General features: G+C 39.2%; 1 long non-coding RNA gene across 1 annotated transcript; it reads left to right on the top strand.

The window, feature by feature from the left end:
- The first annotated feature begins 1377 nt into the window (after positions 1 to 1377).
- LOC140035352 (uncharacterized) lies at positions 1378 to 5362 on the top strand. Its single transcript, XR_011839485.1, has 3 exons — positions 1378 to 1863; positions 4453 to 4508; positions 5139 to 5362. It is a non-coding gene; the product is annotated as an uncharacterized lncRNA (long non-coding RNA).
- Positions 5363 to 16954: the final 11592 nt, after the last annotated feature.

The raw sequence follows: 16954 nt of genomic DNA, 5'->3' as shown, positions 1-16954 counted from the left end.
CAGTTCTCGCTGTTGCACCATGTGCAAGATATTCCCGTACTGCTGTCTATTCCAATCCTTCAAGCATCCTTTAAGTCTCTTGAGCTTATACGAAAGGGCGTACATGCCATACCCCTGAACAGGGAGCTCCCAATTATCGCGGACCACCTGTAGGAAGCCATCTTTGGAAAGCCAGATATTTTGGAATTTAAAAGCCTTGGGGACGCGAGCACCGTCCTTTCGAATGGTAAGCAGAAGGGGGGAGTGATCCGAGGCAGTGCGACTGAGATGTTGGGTAGATGTGTTGGCAGCAAAGTCAAGCCATGCTTGGTTGACTAGAACACGGTCCAACCGCTTCCACACGCGTGCACTGGCTCTAACCCTAGTCCACGTGAAAGAGCTTCCCGAGAAGGGCACTTCTGTAAGAGAGCAACTCTGAATTGCGTCATTGAAGTCAGTGATCGCACCTAGATCCTGGACCGAGCGCCCTACGTATTCAGTGATCGATGAAATGACGTTAAAGTCCCCACCTACCAGCCATGGCCGCCTTGCCGTGTCTGCCATCGATACCAGGTCCGACCACAGTGATCTACGTTCTGCCCGTGTACATTTGGCGTAGACAAAGGTGGCAACCCCTGTGAGAACCCTGAAAATAGACATATAAATATCAGTGCATATTTTATTTGCATTTTAATTCTTTAATAAATTTTAGCACTAAGTCCAATTGTTTTTAAATAAGTACGTAGAAATAAACGTTATGTGCAAAATAAAAGAATTGTGCTAAACTACTAAACTTCTTAGTTTTGTTACATTAACTTCATATTTCAATGGTAAACTATTTCATTGATCTAATAATTAATTTTTTTGAATTCTAGTATTGTAATTAATTGTTTTGAAATAAAAGGGTAAAGATAATTTCTATGTAATAAATAATATAATTGTGCCAATATTGAATTATTCGGTTTTGCTATACTAAATTAATATTTCTTGAGTTGGATTAATTCTATTACTTTAAAATAAATTCTTTGATTTCCGATAACTAGTTTTAATCGTTAATAATGTTAAATGTTAATAGGAATTTCCGCGTTAAGATAAAAATCAATGAATTTTAGATAAATATGATATTCCTATACTAAACATACTTAAGGCATGAAAATTCGATAAATTTTGTGTAGGATAACTTTAATTCTTGAGAATAAATAATTGGATATGCGGATAATTAAGTTAATCGCTAAATAATGTTAGGAACCTTAATATTTAAGTTTAATCGATATTTATTCAATAAAAATGGTTAAGTATATTGGGGGGGTTATTAGGCGTTCAAATCACCCTTGAGGATAAATTTGAGAAATTAAGTTGAGATTAGGAAACCAAGTGAAAAGACCAAAAGACCCTTACAATTCCATGCGAAACCAAACGACCCTTATGACAAATTCCCATCACCGCAACTTCGACCAATTGCATTTTAACCAATTCGATACGCAACCTTTCGTAAACCGCGGCACCACAAAACCACTTGATCAAATTCACACTACATCTCACAACCATTTCAGCCGACTCTTTCTCTGCACAAACCAAAGTCGAAATCAATTTCACTCCAAATACCACTCTACTCTTTCATTCTTGATTCACAACAAAACCTCATTTCTTCCCTGCCTTGACCGAGAGCACCGAGAGAGGGAGAGAGCTGCCGGAAACTTCTTGGATTCAGCCGTGAGTTGGAGCAAAGCCAGGGAAGGGAATCTGCCGGAAGCTTCACCAATTCTACCTTCATCCACAACCCTTTTCAGCCGCAACTCCAAACCAGAATCACCATCTGCACTTGGCCGAGAGCTAGGAAGGAAATTTCTGGAATTTCGTGTGAAAGATTGGTTGCTAGCTGAGGTAATTTCTGGTCTAAAATAGGTTGATTATTAGTTGATCAAGCTATATCAGAGATTACATGTTTAGATTATACAATCGGATGCTGAAATCAAAACCTTAGGAAAATTTCTGTTTTGAGAAATTGTTGCTACCGAGACTTGAGGTGTTATTGCAGCTCCAATTTTGTTTTGTGTGATAATCTGAACACCCAAATGTCTTTAGCTGAGTAAGAACTGGAAGATTAAGACCATGTATGATGAATTGGGCATTCGAATGAAGTGTTAAAGCAGAGATAAATTTCTGGGTTAGTTTGGGGTAAGAAAATTCTGCCGAGAGCCTAGCTTAATTATTACAGCTTAACTTGGTTCAATTTGGTTGCTATCAAACTGATTTCTGGTCTGGATATGATAGCTAGTTAAATTCAGCAGTTGTGCATGTGAAATTAAGTGCAAAATACAGGAATTAACCGTAGAAAAAAAATGGTTTGTGACTAAACAAATGCTGGAAGAATTTCTGGTTTGGCCGAGAGCTTAGCTTAAAGCTTTGCAACCTGATTTGGTTTAGTGTTGTTGTTTAAACTTATAACCATGATTAGATGACTAATAACAAGTTAATTAGGCCCTGCATGTAGTTGATTAGTAAGTTTTAAATCAGAGAAATAAAGGTTAAGAGTACATTCTGCTTCAAGGCATGATCATCCGAGCCCAAGCAGGAAAATTTCTGGAAATTTTGATGTTAATAATGATAGTTTGAACTCAATTTTGAAAGTGGAAAATTTTAGTAACTAGCTAGGTGTTTAAAATGTTGAAATTGAGTAACTAACACCATGTTTAAACCAAGGAAATTTGAACTAAAGTTGAATTGTTTGCTGGAAAATCTTTGAAGCCGCAAGCAAGGTTGAACCAGAAATTTCAGTTTGCCTTTAGAAAGTTTAAATGGTTTCTGAACATTTATTTTATTGTTTCCTTGGACTATGATGGTCTTGAGCTACATAAGAGATGCAAAATTTAAGTGGTTTGGCGAGGAAATATTTAATATATTGAAGGATTGAATTAAAGAGGTTAGTATACAAATGCTGGAATTTCCTTTGTGATGGCCGAAGGTTGAGTTGGAAGCTCAACTTAGTTTCGAAAATTTTCTTCAAATCATGAGGGATGGAAATGCCTGGAATATGTTGTTTTGGAATTATATAAGAAATGTATGGATGGTTTGAATAAAAACATTTTGGTGCAAAAAGAGAAAAAGGAGTTTTTCACATGTGAAAAATGACATTTCAGATTTTTGGATGTCCCTGACCAATTTCAGTAAAATGCTTATATCTTGGTGTAGAAAAATCCGTTTAAGGTGCCGTCAGTGGCATTTGAAACTAGAAACATGGGCCTTGGTTCTGTAGAAATTTTATATTTTTCCTCCATGTGTACGGCTGTACGTGACTCCTCAAAGTAGGCTGTCTTGACTTAATGTCCTGTTTCTTCAGGAAAATGAATTTTGACTTGAATCGAATGTTGGGCCTATCTGTGATTTGAATTTCTGAATTTCAAGTGAAGCTTACATGCTAAAATTTTCTGGTATGTGAATGGCATTGAGCCTAGTAAAATGCTATGGTGGTAATCTGAATTTCTCGAGTTATTTAAGCGTTAAATTAGCCGTGACTTTACTCCTTGTTTCTAGTTGAAATTTTGGTTTGAAAGTGATTGGTTGCTATCAAGAGCTAATGATTGATGAAGCTCTTGGCCATTTGAATGATTTTCTAAGTACTACAGGGTGACGAAAGTTAATTGCTGGAATGTCTGGGAGGCTTTACTTTTATTTTATTTTTAGTTGCTTATGATGGGCTTGCTGAAACCAAGTGCTAATGATTGATGAAGCCTTGGTTGATCATTTTATTTTATTCAGAAATGCACTTGTTGAAATCTAGGGCTAATGATTGACGAAGCCCTAGTAATTTGCTATGTGATTTTTGTCATATTTTGATCCATATTATAATTTCGAAACGGAATCGGAGCTGTGGAAGTTGTATCGACCTTGCGAACTCGAGTAGCTGTGATCAAATTAATCAGAAATATTTTTCCAGCTAGTATTATATTATAAAACTTTCCAACTCGATAATTTCCTTTAGCTCAAACTAGCCTCGATTAGTAAATAAGTTATATAGCTTTTGAAAATTCTAAGTCTTATTTTAATTCCTTTTCTTTCCTTAAGCTATAGTTAACTATAGGAAAAGTTCCAAAATACGAGTTTTAATAATTCTGGGGAAAAGCATGGGAAACTTGCTCGGCAAGAAACCTTATTTTAGGGTAAAATAGTTTTAGTAATAATTTTTGCAGGAACCATAGCTTTAAAGAAATGTTCAAAGTAACTTTCTAACATTGATATTAAGAGGTTTGTCGACTTATTTCAAGAAAATTTATACTAGTTACCCTTTTTATAAGGAAAAGTACCTCAAGGAAAATTATAAGAAACATTTCTACTATTTGTGTCAAGTTTCAATCTAAGTAGATTTTTGAAATTACTATGGGAAAGTAAACTAGCAATATATTAGATAAACCTCAATGTGTTTGAGCCTAAAGACTGAATAGAAGCTTATAGTTTCAATATTTGATATTCTAGGATATTGCGAGGAAGCGGAATTCGATTCCCAATTTGACATCTGAACTTCACTCTTGGTGAGTGTCCCTACTTGTTTTATGTTATGTGGTTAAGCGCTTTATTAACTTGCTATATTATAACTATGAAGTGGTTTTGACCCGTCGAAGTGAGCAATGTGTACTTTATCACACTAGCCTTTCGAGTGGTGACTTGCGTAAAACATTTTTTTTTAGTGAATCAAGTGCTAGACGAAAAGTCGTTGGGTGAATCCCTCGACGAGTCAGTAATAATAAATCAAGTGCTAGACGAAAAGTCGTTGGGTGAATCCCTCGACGAGTCAATAATAATAAATCAAGTGCTAGACGAAAAGTCGTTGGGTGAATCCCTCGACGAGTCAATAATAATAAATCAAGTGATAGACGAAAAGTCGTTGGGTGAATCCCTCGACGAGTCAATAATAATAAATCAAGTGATAGACGAAAAGTCGTTGGGTGAATCCCTCGACGAGTCAATAATAATAAAACAAGTGCTAGAAGTAAAGTCGTTGGGTGAATCCCTCGACCAGTCTAAGGTACACTTGGGTATTATCGCCTTCCTATTTGTTTACTTCAATCGAATCAATACGTGTTAATTGTTTTAATTGATTGCATGTTTTTGGGGCACCACTGAGCTTTAGCTCACCCCACGTTTATTGTTTTCCTTAACAGGTTCTGGAAACTGAAAGCTGGATGCTTACTTAAGTTTTCCTTTTGGATTGTATTTGAATGCTATAACTTATTCTGTGGGCTGTAATGTGTTATTTGAGATAATGCACTTTTCTTTTGGGTTGCCACTTGAAACGGGAAAATGGGTAAACCCTAATTCGATTACTTGGCCTGTAAATTTGTAATAGAGATTTATGTATTTATCTACCCGGATTGGTACGACTTTATATTTTGGTACGTAGCACGTGGGATGTTTAAGAGCCTCGACTGGCTAATTTATCTCTGCTATCTCTGAAGTTAAGTTGGATGTAAGGATGATCTTATTCGGGAAGATTTGTTTTATCACAGATTAAGTTCTCCTTTGAAAGGATTTGGGTTAGAATGCTTGCGTGAGTCCTGGCGAGAGCTGGGCAGACGGCCCGCCAACCCTTTGGTTCGCCTTAGGGGGAAGTGGGGTCGCCACAACCCCCACATTAGGCCAAGAGTCGTGTGCCATCATGACATGAAGGAATTGCTCAGAGTTGTGTAGGACGGCAAAGTGAAAACCAGATCTCCATAAAAGCCAAATTTTGTTAGAGATATTGAACAAACAGAAATCAAATGAAAGTTTTGAACGAAGACCCTCGATTTGGGTTGTGTCCGCCAACGGCTCGAGAAGTATGAGGACGGAAATATTATGAGAACGAACTAAATGCTTCAGGCGACGGACAAACGATTTGCCTACCGCCCCCCTTATATTCCAAATGAGGAAGTTATTCATTGGAAAGTGAAGAGGAAGAAGGAATAGCAGCTTTAGAAGCTTGCCTGGTGAGGATGTGCCGAGGGAGTTGTAGGTGACTCCTTTTTTTTTCCGGCATTTTCTCAAGGCCACAGTGACAAAACCATTTTCATCGTGGGAGAGCGGAGGAAGGCGCTGGTTCATGGAAGAGCTGAACTCCTTGAGAGATGCGGTCAGCTGGCTACGGTCGACGCTAGGAGCCCGTGCTGCCTCTCCCTCTGCGTCTGAGGAAGCCCGGCTGTCCTTCACTTACCTGGCGTGGCAAGAGAGTATCATGTCATCTAGGTGCCCCTACGCGTGCATGGCAACAGGAATGGAAGCCGGGAAGGTGTGAGCGAGAACAGCATTGGTCCAAGTCCTGTTTCCACCGGGTTGCTCGGGCAATGAACCAGACGGCAACACTGGATCCGCAGCGACACTTGCCTGAGCTTGTCCCTTAGCCACGTGTGTCCGTCAGGATGCTGTCACGCCCCATTTTTTAAATAAGAAAATAAAAGACGAGTTTAGAAAAAATGGCTTTTGATTCAATTTTTGATTGGAAAAGAATTTTTGATTAAAAAAAGAAAATGAAAAACATGGGTCTAAATGGGACTTGAAAATGCGACGATTTGACCCAAAATATAGTTTAAAAAGGATTTTTTTTGAATGAAAAATGGAGTCGCCACTTGGTATAGAGTTAAGGTGTACCAAGTCACCTAAAAATGAATTTTTTAAGAAAAAAGTATAAAAAACCCTTTTTAAACGACTCCAAGTCTACGAAAATCAGAGAAAAAGATTCGGGAGTCACATTTGAAGAAAGGAAAGGCAAGGATAAGAATCCAAGGCACCCTTTCAACCTAGCCAAGGCTAGTTGCGCGATTTAGTCAAGGATTTTCTTATTTTACCCTTACGTTTTATCGCATTTGGATGTACTATATGAATGCATACCCGAGACCTAAGAGGGTGTCGGGGGGTCGAAATGTACCTTCAAAACTTATTTGGTACCAATCACATTAATTGTGACGCCCAATAAAGATTCTTCAAAGAAATCACAAATAGTGCAAGTCATGAGACTTGAAAGAAAGAAAAAGTAAAGGAAATAATAATATACAAATGTATATGACCTAAAGGAATGTATCATAATGGGTGCGGGGAATTTATATTCGTGACTTCAATGTTCCCTTTAATAGAGGGAATACGAGCGTGCTAAGACTAGAGAAGCCAAACTCGTCCATATCCCATATCCAATGGGTTTTCCTAATCTCTCGTGCAAATGATCTAACCTAATTTCTAATTTCCTAAATGAAATGCAATCTAATGTCATGTTTCATGCATAGGATTATAAGAAATAGGGGACATGGATATAAGAGGGAATATGAGATAGGGGATATAAATAAAAGGGGATATGGGATAAAGGATATACACATATAAGAAAAGTGTCATGCAAAATGGTAAAAAAACCCTAAAAAGTGAAAACATGCATGAGATGAAGTGATTTTATCACACAACCATGATCTAACGCTCGAGGGGCTCCTAAGGGTCTAGCATTGGACTAGCCCATATCTTCAATTTCCCACTAGCATTGGACTAGTGAGAAAAGTCGGAACAAATGGCCACAACTAGCGTTGGACTAGTGTGGATTCGAGAAATTGACCACAACTAGCATTGGACTAGTGTGGTGACGTCACACATCGGTTACAATCAAATAAATCATGTAAAACCTAATACAAGCATGTAAACACATAAATTACATATAGCACATAACACATAAGCATGATATCTAGATGCGGAATCCTGGGAAAAGCGATTAAACACATAGGCATATAGGCACACACAAACACATAGCACACAAGCCCTATCTACTACAAAAAGGGATGCCTACTACAATTTAAAGGGGGAAGACTTAGAAAAGTAAATCCTAACTATTACATTGGCTAGCTAAGACATGTTTTCAAGAGAGGCACCAAAACCTAGCTATTACAAATTGGGGTTCAAATGCCCTCAAATGACTTGCCAATTAAAGAAAGCGAAATAAAAGGAAAGCAAAACGAGCAATTAAGCCATTAATAAAATGAAAAGCGAATTAAAGCATGCATATTCACACAAAACATATAGGAGCACATAGAAAGAACGAAATCAAGGAGATAGAGGTTACCTCCCTTGCAAGGGTAATCAAATGAAGAAAAATTAACTTCTTACCCTTCAAAAACAAAGAAAGGGTCAAGGCATCTCAAATAACCAGATAAATATGAGGTTGAACCATTGAAAGCATTTAAATAGCTAAACAGTTCATATTCACAAAATTAGGATCCAATTGAAAGGAAAAAGAAAGTTTAAGGGATCAATTTGATTAATTTTTCAATTGCTTGGGCCATAGTGAAATGAGAGGAGGTTTGTGGGGCCAAAGTGTAATTTTTTAGAAATTATCCATGCATGCAAATGAAAGCTTCCAGCAAACTGACGCTTTCTTTGCTTCTACCATTTCCTGCTGCGAATTTGTAGCTTGTGAACAAACCAGAGAAAAAGTAACCATCATTGACACAAGATTTAAATGTACAAACAAAGTGATGAAACCCAATTCGTGAGCTATTGCAGGAATTAAAAAAACATGAGAGCTAACGCAGCTTCATGCAAAATAACATGAGAAAAACTTCTGCAATTTTTCTGCTGTAAGTTCGCAGCTCCAGCTCACATGAATGATATAAAAAATTGTACAAAAAGCTCATTGTTCATCAACTTAATTCACCCGCCTCTCCAAACATCAATCTTAACATTGATCAAACATGGTTGCCTAGGTGGAGAGGATTCAAACTATCCCAAACTGAGAAGATTCAAACCAAGAAAGCGAGGAAACAAGCAAAAGAAGCATTCGACATGTTAACTCTCGGACCATGAAGCAAATAAAATACTAGACATCTACACAGAGAGCTTCGAGACAAACAATATGCAACCATGAAGGGACTTATGATGAACATGCTCATAATATGCCAATGGAACAACAAAGATCAATTCCAAACTTTGAGCAATTCAAGAACCCCTCAGCAACAAAGGCAAAGGCCGTGGCTGCAACAAGATAGAGAACTCCAATTTGTTGCAGCAATTCTCGGCTCCTCATATCAGTTCTAATATATGTAACCCAAGCTGACCCAAGACAAAACCCAACTCATTTAAACATGACATGCGAGGACTTGAGACCATGAAGAGAGTAAAATCCAACAAGCTTTCGGTCACACAAATGCAACAAAATGACTTGAGTGTCTGCTAAAATTGGTCCCAAAAATCCCAATTAAAACAGCACAGACAACAAACGCCAAACAAAACACAGCTTCAGTTTCATCTTCATACATAGATTTCAGAATCTAACACAAACTTTGATCGAAACTTTCTCAATCCAACATCCAAACTCTAAACTAAATAGCACAAAACATAACTGTGACATCCAAACAAGCAAAAACATAGAAGGAAATCATATAAATACTGGACAGCTTTATCCAAAAGGATTTGGCAGCAAGCCTGCGGAACAACAAAGACTTAAACAACAAAAGTACATGCCTAAATATGGAAAATTATGAGATTTTGCTGATTCTGCATGGTCAAGCAAAGCTCACGAATTTGTGAATCCAAAAACTAGTAAAAGTCTCAAACCATTCAGTTAACATAATCTGGACAGGGTTCTTGATGTGCCAAAAGAAGGAAAACATGCAATAATAAGAGAAGACATGACACCAGAATCCTTGAGAGCTAACTTTGTTTCAGCTAATACAACTTTATTATTTTTTTATTCAAGAACATCTAACAATTTCGACCAAACAACTAGAAACAAAATGTCACAAAGCTTACATTTCATTTTGACACCTAATTTCGATATTCAATGATTCAAAAGGATTCATGCAATGCTAGGAAACAGTTTGCGGCAACTTTTCCCTGATGCTCCAACATTTCGGCAATTTTACCCGGCAAGATGCATCACACCATTGTCAAATGTAAAAACAGCAAAAATGGACGAAATCAAATTTAATAGTTCATGGCCTCTCTTCCTCTCCTCGACTAGCAAACGCACGGTATTCTGGCCAGAGTCTCTTTTGAATCAGAAAAAAAACACAAAATCTCCTGTTTTTGGTTCAAGATCTCCGTTCGGGCATTTTATCAAACACTAAATGAGCGTAAAAAACTTCAGCAATTCCCTACTCAAACAAGGTCTCGGTTGGCCTCAAAATTATTTAGCAACTCAAGAAATACAATCCAATGAACCCAGAGAGCATTTATGCCCGAAATTGCAGATAATCAACAAGAAAATTGTAGCAATAGCTCTCTGCTTTGAAAGTCCTAAAGAACCGGTCTTAAAGGGAAAAAAAATGAACGTAGAAGGCTGGCTTACCGCATTTCCTTGGTGAAGATCTACTGATGGCGGTGGAAGATTGACGGTGAGGTGGTGGCGGCTTCCTTCGACGACGGTTCCAGCTTTCCGAATTCACCCTTCACTTTGCCGAAGCTTTCTTCCTCTGTTTCAGTTTGCGGCCGCGGCCTTTTCCTCTATTTTTTCTGCTCTGTTCTTTTGCCTTTTTCTTTTCTTCCGTCACTCCTTTCTCCTAGCCGCCAACTGCCTTTGCCTTTCTTGTCCTGTTTTCCTCTTCATCCGTTTCACTCTGCCCGAAATTCCTCCTCCAAGTTCCAGATTTCAGCCGCAGCTTCCTTCTCGATTTTTCTTGTTCCTGGCCTTCTTCTTCTTTTCCTCCACCCCTCTCCGATCCTTCCCTCTCTCGGCTCTTTATTCTCTCAAAAACCTCCGCCCTCAGATGAAGCTTTTCTTTTCTCCTCCTACTCCGCCGCCCACTCTGTTTTTCCCTTTTGTTTTTGTTTTCTTTCATTCTCCTCTGTCTCTTCTCTCCTTCTCCCTCAACCCTTCTCGGCTCCTCTACCGATTCTCCTCCCCTTTTTTTATTTCCTCATTTCTTTATCTTACCAGTGTCTAGTCCCTTTGCCACCTAGGTGATGTGTTGTTAAAAAATAAAAAGGGACACTTGTCCCTATGCATGATCCCTACTTGTGTAGTATGCACACTTCCACTTATTTTCCTTATATATATATTTTTTTGTTTTTGTGTTTTGTTTTTTTTTCTTTTTCTTAAACAAACAAAGTTAAATAAATAAGAACGAATGCTATTAATAAAGTAAGAAATTAAACTAAAAGAAATAAAATAAATTTAAAAATGGAACTTAGAAAAATTTGGTGTCTACAGATTCCGCTTCAACGCAAGGGAGGGGATGTCTGAACCCGTCATCGAGCCCTCCTACGGTGAAGTCTTCAACGCTTCAGACCCCGTCCCTAGACGTTGGGCATCAGAAACGCCTGGCTGGGAGGCAGAGGCGGGTTGGGCAGGGCCCTTGGTTGTGTCGTCGCCCTCGTCGCACTCTGGAGTGAGAGAAGAGACGGCAGGTTCCTGACCCACCTTGTCAGGTGCTGCCTGCTCAACATTTGCGGCTGAGGGTCCCTGAGACAAGTGCGCTGCACCGATATGTTCCTTGCGTTTCAAGCGGCGCTGATAATCTTGGGCGGCGTGGCATTGTTTACGGCATTTGGTGCAGTAGGAGAGGAGATTGTCATACTGTACTTTTTGTCAAAAACCTCCGTTGCCAACCCCTAACCATATGCGGTCTGGGTGAGCTCCCTGGAGGTCCAAGTTGACGCATACACGAGCGACGCTTGACCGAGTGAGAGTTGTCATGGCTTCATCATGCTTGAGAGGAGTGCCCACTGCACTTGCGATGGAGAACAGAGTGGATTTATCGAAAAAGTGAACTGGGAGCCGATCGAACAAAAGCCAGACTGGAGCATACGAAGGTTCGCAGTCGAGCCTGAAATCTGGAGACCACTTGAAGACGCGAAGTGGGAAGCCAAAGATCATCCAACGTTCTCTGAGCTAGCAATGCAGATAGTCATCCTTTGTGGAGAAACGGAGGAGCACATGTCGTGGGTCGAGGACGCCGATTCTGAGATCTGATCTAAAGCCTATGTGAAGGAAAGCCTTGCGGATTGTGTCTAGGTTTGGCCGCCCATAAGAGAACTTCCCAACGAGAGAGCGTTCGAACAGAGAGGCCAGCTGTGCTAAGTTGACCTCTGAGAACAGCACCGCTGGTTCTGTGAGAACCCGTAAAAACCCTAATCTTTTCCGAGGGTTTTATTTCCTTTAATAGCATGTTTTCTGCATTTCCTGGCTTAGGAAATTTTCCTGAGGAATTTTTATGAGTAATTATAGTTTTTAGATGATTTTTCTAGCCTTGGAGAGTTTTTGGAAAATTAAGAATATATAATGGACGTGGGACCCACTAGTGCGAAAAGTTCGGAAAAATTCGGCCAATAAGGTTAAGTTTCGGATACTGTGTAAAATTTATCGGGTGTTAAGAGATAAGTAGAGGATGTGAAGTGATTGATGTGAGAGGAAAAGAAGAGATAGGAATGCATTTATGGAAGTGACAAGTGTCACATAACCATTGGTTGGATTTGGTGAACACTATTCATGCTTTTTGACTTTTGACCACATTGAGTAAATATCTCCAAAAATCACCAAAATTCACCATTTTCTTTCTCCTTGGTGGCCGGCTCTCCTAAGCTCAAGAAGGAAGGAAAACTCTTCAAGTTTTAGCTACCAATTAGTGCCAATCACCCAAAATATTTGCTTGATTGTGTTTCTACTCCATAAAATCCTTCCACTTGGTGCTAGTGAGTGCTTTAGTGAAGTTTTTTGGAAGAGTTAAGGTGTCCAACATCTATACCTCTCTTGGTTACTAGGTAAGTGGTGTGTGAATTCCCTCTTACACTTAATAAAGCTTAAGTTATGCTTAGTAGTGGCTAAAGTGATGATATTTGTGGTTTATTTCTTGGTTTGAAGTGCTTTGGTGAAGTTTTTATTTTTTTGAGGAATTTTCTGGTTTAATATGAATGTGATGTTGTGGTCATCTATGATGGTTGATAATGAGGGGTAATGACTCTAGTAGGTGTGAATTAGTGATAATTGCAACCAATTTTGGGTTTGGATTGAAATGAGAAAAGTTAGGGTTTCATAACCCCCTTTTCTGTCCGGTTTTGGATCATAGGGTTAGAGGCCGAATTGGCTTTTTCTCAAAACATGAAAGTTGTAGATATTGATGAGTTTGAGGTGCCTATAAATTTTCAGGTTATTTGGAGTAGTGTAGAGTGAGATATGTCAATTTTAATGTTGCTGTTCTGGGTTGATCAGAATGTGCAAACTGCGTCTGAAATGGGTTGTTTTGACTGGTATTGCTTTGGATTTGGATGTTGGTGTCTTCTGATGAAATGTAGCTGGATGTCTTAGCTATCATATGCCTTTGGAATCAATGCATTTGGACCTGTATAGACTGAGTTGTATGAATTACAGCATAGTGTGATTTGTAAACCTGCAATTACGGTTCTAGTTTGGTATTCTGCATTTTTGACCTAGTTGTGCTAGGATTTGGACTGAGTGGCCTTCTACATTGTTGTACCTCTGTCTTTTAGCTTCGAGATGGTGGGTTTTACACCCTCATCCGATAAGCGTAGCGCATTTTGTGCCATTACCGCATTAGGAGGCCAAAACTGTTTTTGTTGTTGGGTCAAATGAGTTACATTTCCTAATTTTCTGGTTTGCTATAATGCTTGTATATGTTTGTAAAACCCTATTGGGGTTGTGATTGGCATTGCTTTATGACTCGTTATCGAGTCTCATTGTACTTGCTTACGTGTTCTAGGGCGTGACGGTGGTTCACGACATTCTCCTGACGGAAGTGCATGAAATAGCACTTAATTGATTGGTGAGTATACTACTCACTTAATTGTTACAATGTGGCTTTGTTATATGTGAATTTGATGCCTTGAAGGCTTACTTGGCTATTGGAATTGATAGAGGTGAGAGTGTACTTAACCGCCCTCACCCCTTGTGATCTCATTCATGACTGTTTACCGTTTACTGAAATACTGCAATTGATATATGAGATATTGAATTCCTTCCATGAAAACTGATTTGGTGTCGTTTGGACGAATATCCAACGGCCTTACTGTATTACTGAGCTCAACCTCGTTGGTGGTCAATTGAATCGAGCCGGCGAGGGCTTGGTCGTGAAAATTGACTTGCCACGGGGACTGTACTGGGGAACCTTGTAGTAATGAGACTCTTGGTTCCGGTATACTCGAGTATTACCAAAAGCTACTGAATTGGAGTGCGGGCCCAGTTGGGGTATGTTGGGTGGAAGGAATGGAAGTGAAGTGAGGTCTACGGTCGTGTATTCTTAAACATTGACGGAGGGTCAATGAGGTTGGATCAAGATTGCAAGCGTGGAAATGGGCTCTTGATAGCCGTCCGTATCCTTTCACTGATTTGATTTACTTCTTATTTGCATACTTGAACTGAACGGTTATACTTATGTGATTTTAGATGCTTATGTGGTAGTAACTCACTGAGCTTTAGCTCACTCCGTTCCATTTGTTTTCCTTACAGGAAAATGACTATTTTGGGAAAGGTTGTGCTAGTTGGTTGTCAAGTTGAGCTTGTAAATGTATTTTTGAATAGCTCCTTGAGAGTGAAAACCCTAAGTGTTTTGTTTCCCACCAATGGTTGGTTTGTAATTGGCTATTTGCACATGTATGGACTAGTTGGATATTTTGGTATGCCGTTTGGCTTGTAAACGTTGTATTTCAATGTACATATGTTTGGTTGATATTTGGTTGAATTTCGGATCAACTCGTATTTCTAACGGCAAAAGAAAAATTTTGGCTACTCTCGGCCTAGTGTCTGGATTCTGACGTGTCCAGCACTGTTCATCTTCGGCTTCGAATTTCAATTTTTTTAATTTTGTGATTTTGACTTGTTTGCGCGCGTTGGTATGTTCCGGAACGTATTAGATCGACGTAAACTGATCCGTAGTCCTGGCGAGAGCTGGGCAGGCAGTCCGCTAACCCCTTTGGTTCGCCTTAGGGGAAAGTGGGGCTGTTACAGCTTCCCCTTGGAACTAGGAGATAGCTTTGATCTGAGAGAGGAGAGCCGCCTGGTCTCGTGGCACATCAGCGAGGGAGCGGCTACCGCCTTCTAGAGCATCCAGTGCATGGCCCTGTGGCGCATCAGCGAGAAAGTGGCTGCCGCCGCCTTGGATCTCTGGAGTCTTGTTCCGTAGCACATCAGCAAAAGAGCGGCCATCATCTATAAGGGCCTCCTAGGCAGTTAGGGTTTCGTCGCTTGCATTGAGCATAATTTGTTTCACAAAAATAATCAAGGTATCAATTTAATCAACAAATTGAAGAAGTAATAATGTGAAGAAATGGAAATAAACATGAAATTGACCAATTAAAATATTTAAATGAAAGTAAACAACCTATATTCAAGAAAAGTTTTAGGGGTCAAATTATTATTATTACAAATATTAGGGGTCGCAATCAAAGCAAAATAAAGCTCTCAAAAACTAATTAAACTCTAATTATCTCCTAAAACCAGAAAATAACTTTGTCTAAAACATGGTTAAAACATTAAAAAATAAATTGAATTTCAAAAGGGTAAAATTGATTGATTTTTCCATATTTTTGGGCCATATCAGAATTATTTAGAAAGCTAGGGGTTAAAGTGCAATTTGTTGAAATGCTCATGCAAGCCATCGAGAAGCTCTCTGAAGCTACGGAAGTTCATCTACCAGCAAACATTTGAGCCTGATTTATGTATTTTTGGACCAAAAACACGCAACCTCAACACAATTATCTAGTTTCTTCTTTCAAGCACAAGATTAAATAGCAAATGAAGCGACGAAACCCACCTCGTGGGCTGTCACGGGAAGAAAAAACAGCAAAACATAAGAACGAATGCAGCTTTCCTCCAACTTCCTGGGTTTACAGTGCAAGTTTCTCTTCGCTAAACATAACTAAAATCTCAACCAAGCATCAAACTTTGATCTTAAGCAACAAAATCACAGAAATTCAACATCCACACGCAAAAATCTTCTGTAACAATTTTATTCAGCCTAAATATGCTTATGCGAATAACCCAGACAAAACCCATTGATTCATTAAACAAACCCAAGTGCAATGATTTCAACCCATCTTTAATCACATCACCCAAACAATATTGCCCATTCCCAGAAGATCCGACAATGCTACTGGCCATGAATCGCAGCAAAAACAGAAAGAAAGAAACTTGCGGTAAACTAAAGTTGGGGCCATCGAAAGTCAATGTTTTTCTAGCCAAACCATCTAATCATTAAACATCAAATTACTCCAAAGCCTTTTGAACACATTTGAGTCAACCAAACAAATTTCTCCGAAGCATCAAGGACCACAGAGAGAGGAAATAACAGGCGCATGTACAAGGAAGAAACAAGAAACTAATGCGATGAACTCAGATCTTCGCAATATTGTGTTAAAATGACAGGAAGATAAACTAGAGTTACCTGAGAATGCTCACGTGGTCAATTGAATGTGAGATATGTCCGGAAATGTGCGCTAATTCGAAGAACGAAGCCAAGAACTTTGTTGCAGAAAATATCAGCAATGATGAAGTCGCTACTTTGAGCCCCAATTTTGTTGCTTTGGAGGTGTTTCCACTTGATGATTGCTGAACGAAAGTTGTTTTCAGATATTCAGAGAAGGTGTAGAAAGAAAAATCTCCCCAAAATAAGCACTGTCGAGACTAGAAATGATCAAGAAAGAGGACTGATTCATCAGCATGGTGACGAAAAAAATTTTGATGCAACTTTCTTGTTTTCCTCTTACTCGATCTCCCCTCTCTTTTTTCTTTCTTTTTCTTGTCCCAAGCTCTCTGTTCTCCCCCAGATTCTTCTCCAGATTTCCCCCTTCCCTTTTCCTTTTTTTCCCCTCTCATCTCTTGCTTCTTCCCAATTCCCTCTTCCTCTTTCTTTTTTTCTTTTCTTCTCAGTTTCTCTGGTTTTTCCTTTCTATCTCCCCGCAGTCTCTGTCTTTCCCTCTCTTGCTCTCCCAGATTCTCTCTTGGTCCTCCTCTCTTGTTTCTTCTCCCTTTCCTCTTTCTTTTTCTCCTGCCCGAAGCCTTTTTTTCCTTTCCTTCTTCCCT

Source organism: Coffea arabica, chromosome 2c (assembly GCF_036785885.1).
Source record: "Coffea arabica cultivar ET-39 chromosome 2c, Coffea Arabica ET-39 HiFi, whole genome shotgun sequence".
Taxonomy (NCBI): domain Eukaryota; kingdom Viridiplantae; phylum Streptophyta; class Magnoliopsida; order Gentianales; family Rubiaceae; genus Coffea; species Coffea arabica.
The sequence above is the reverse complement of the archived record's forward strand: the minus strand, read 5'-3'. Positions and strand labels throughout refer to the sequence as shown.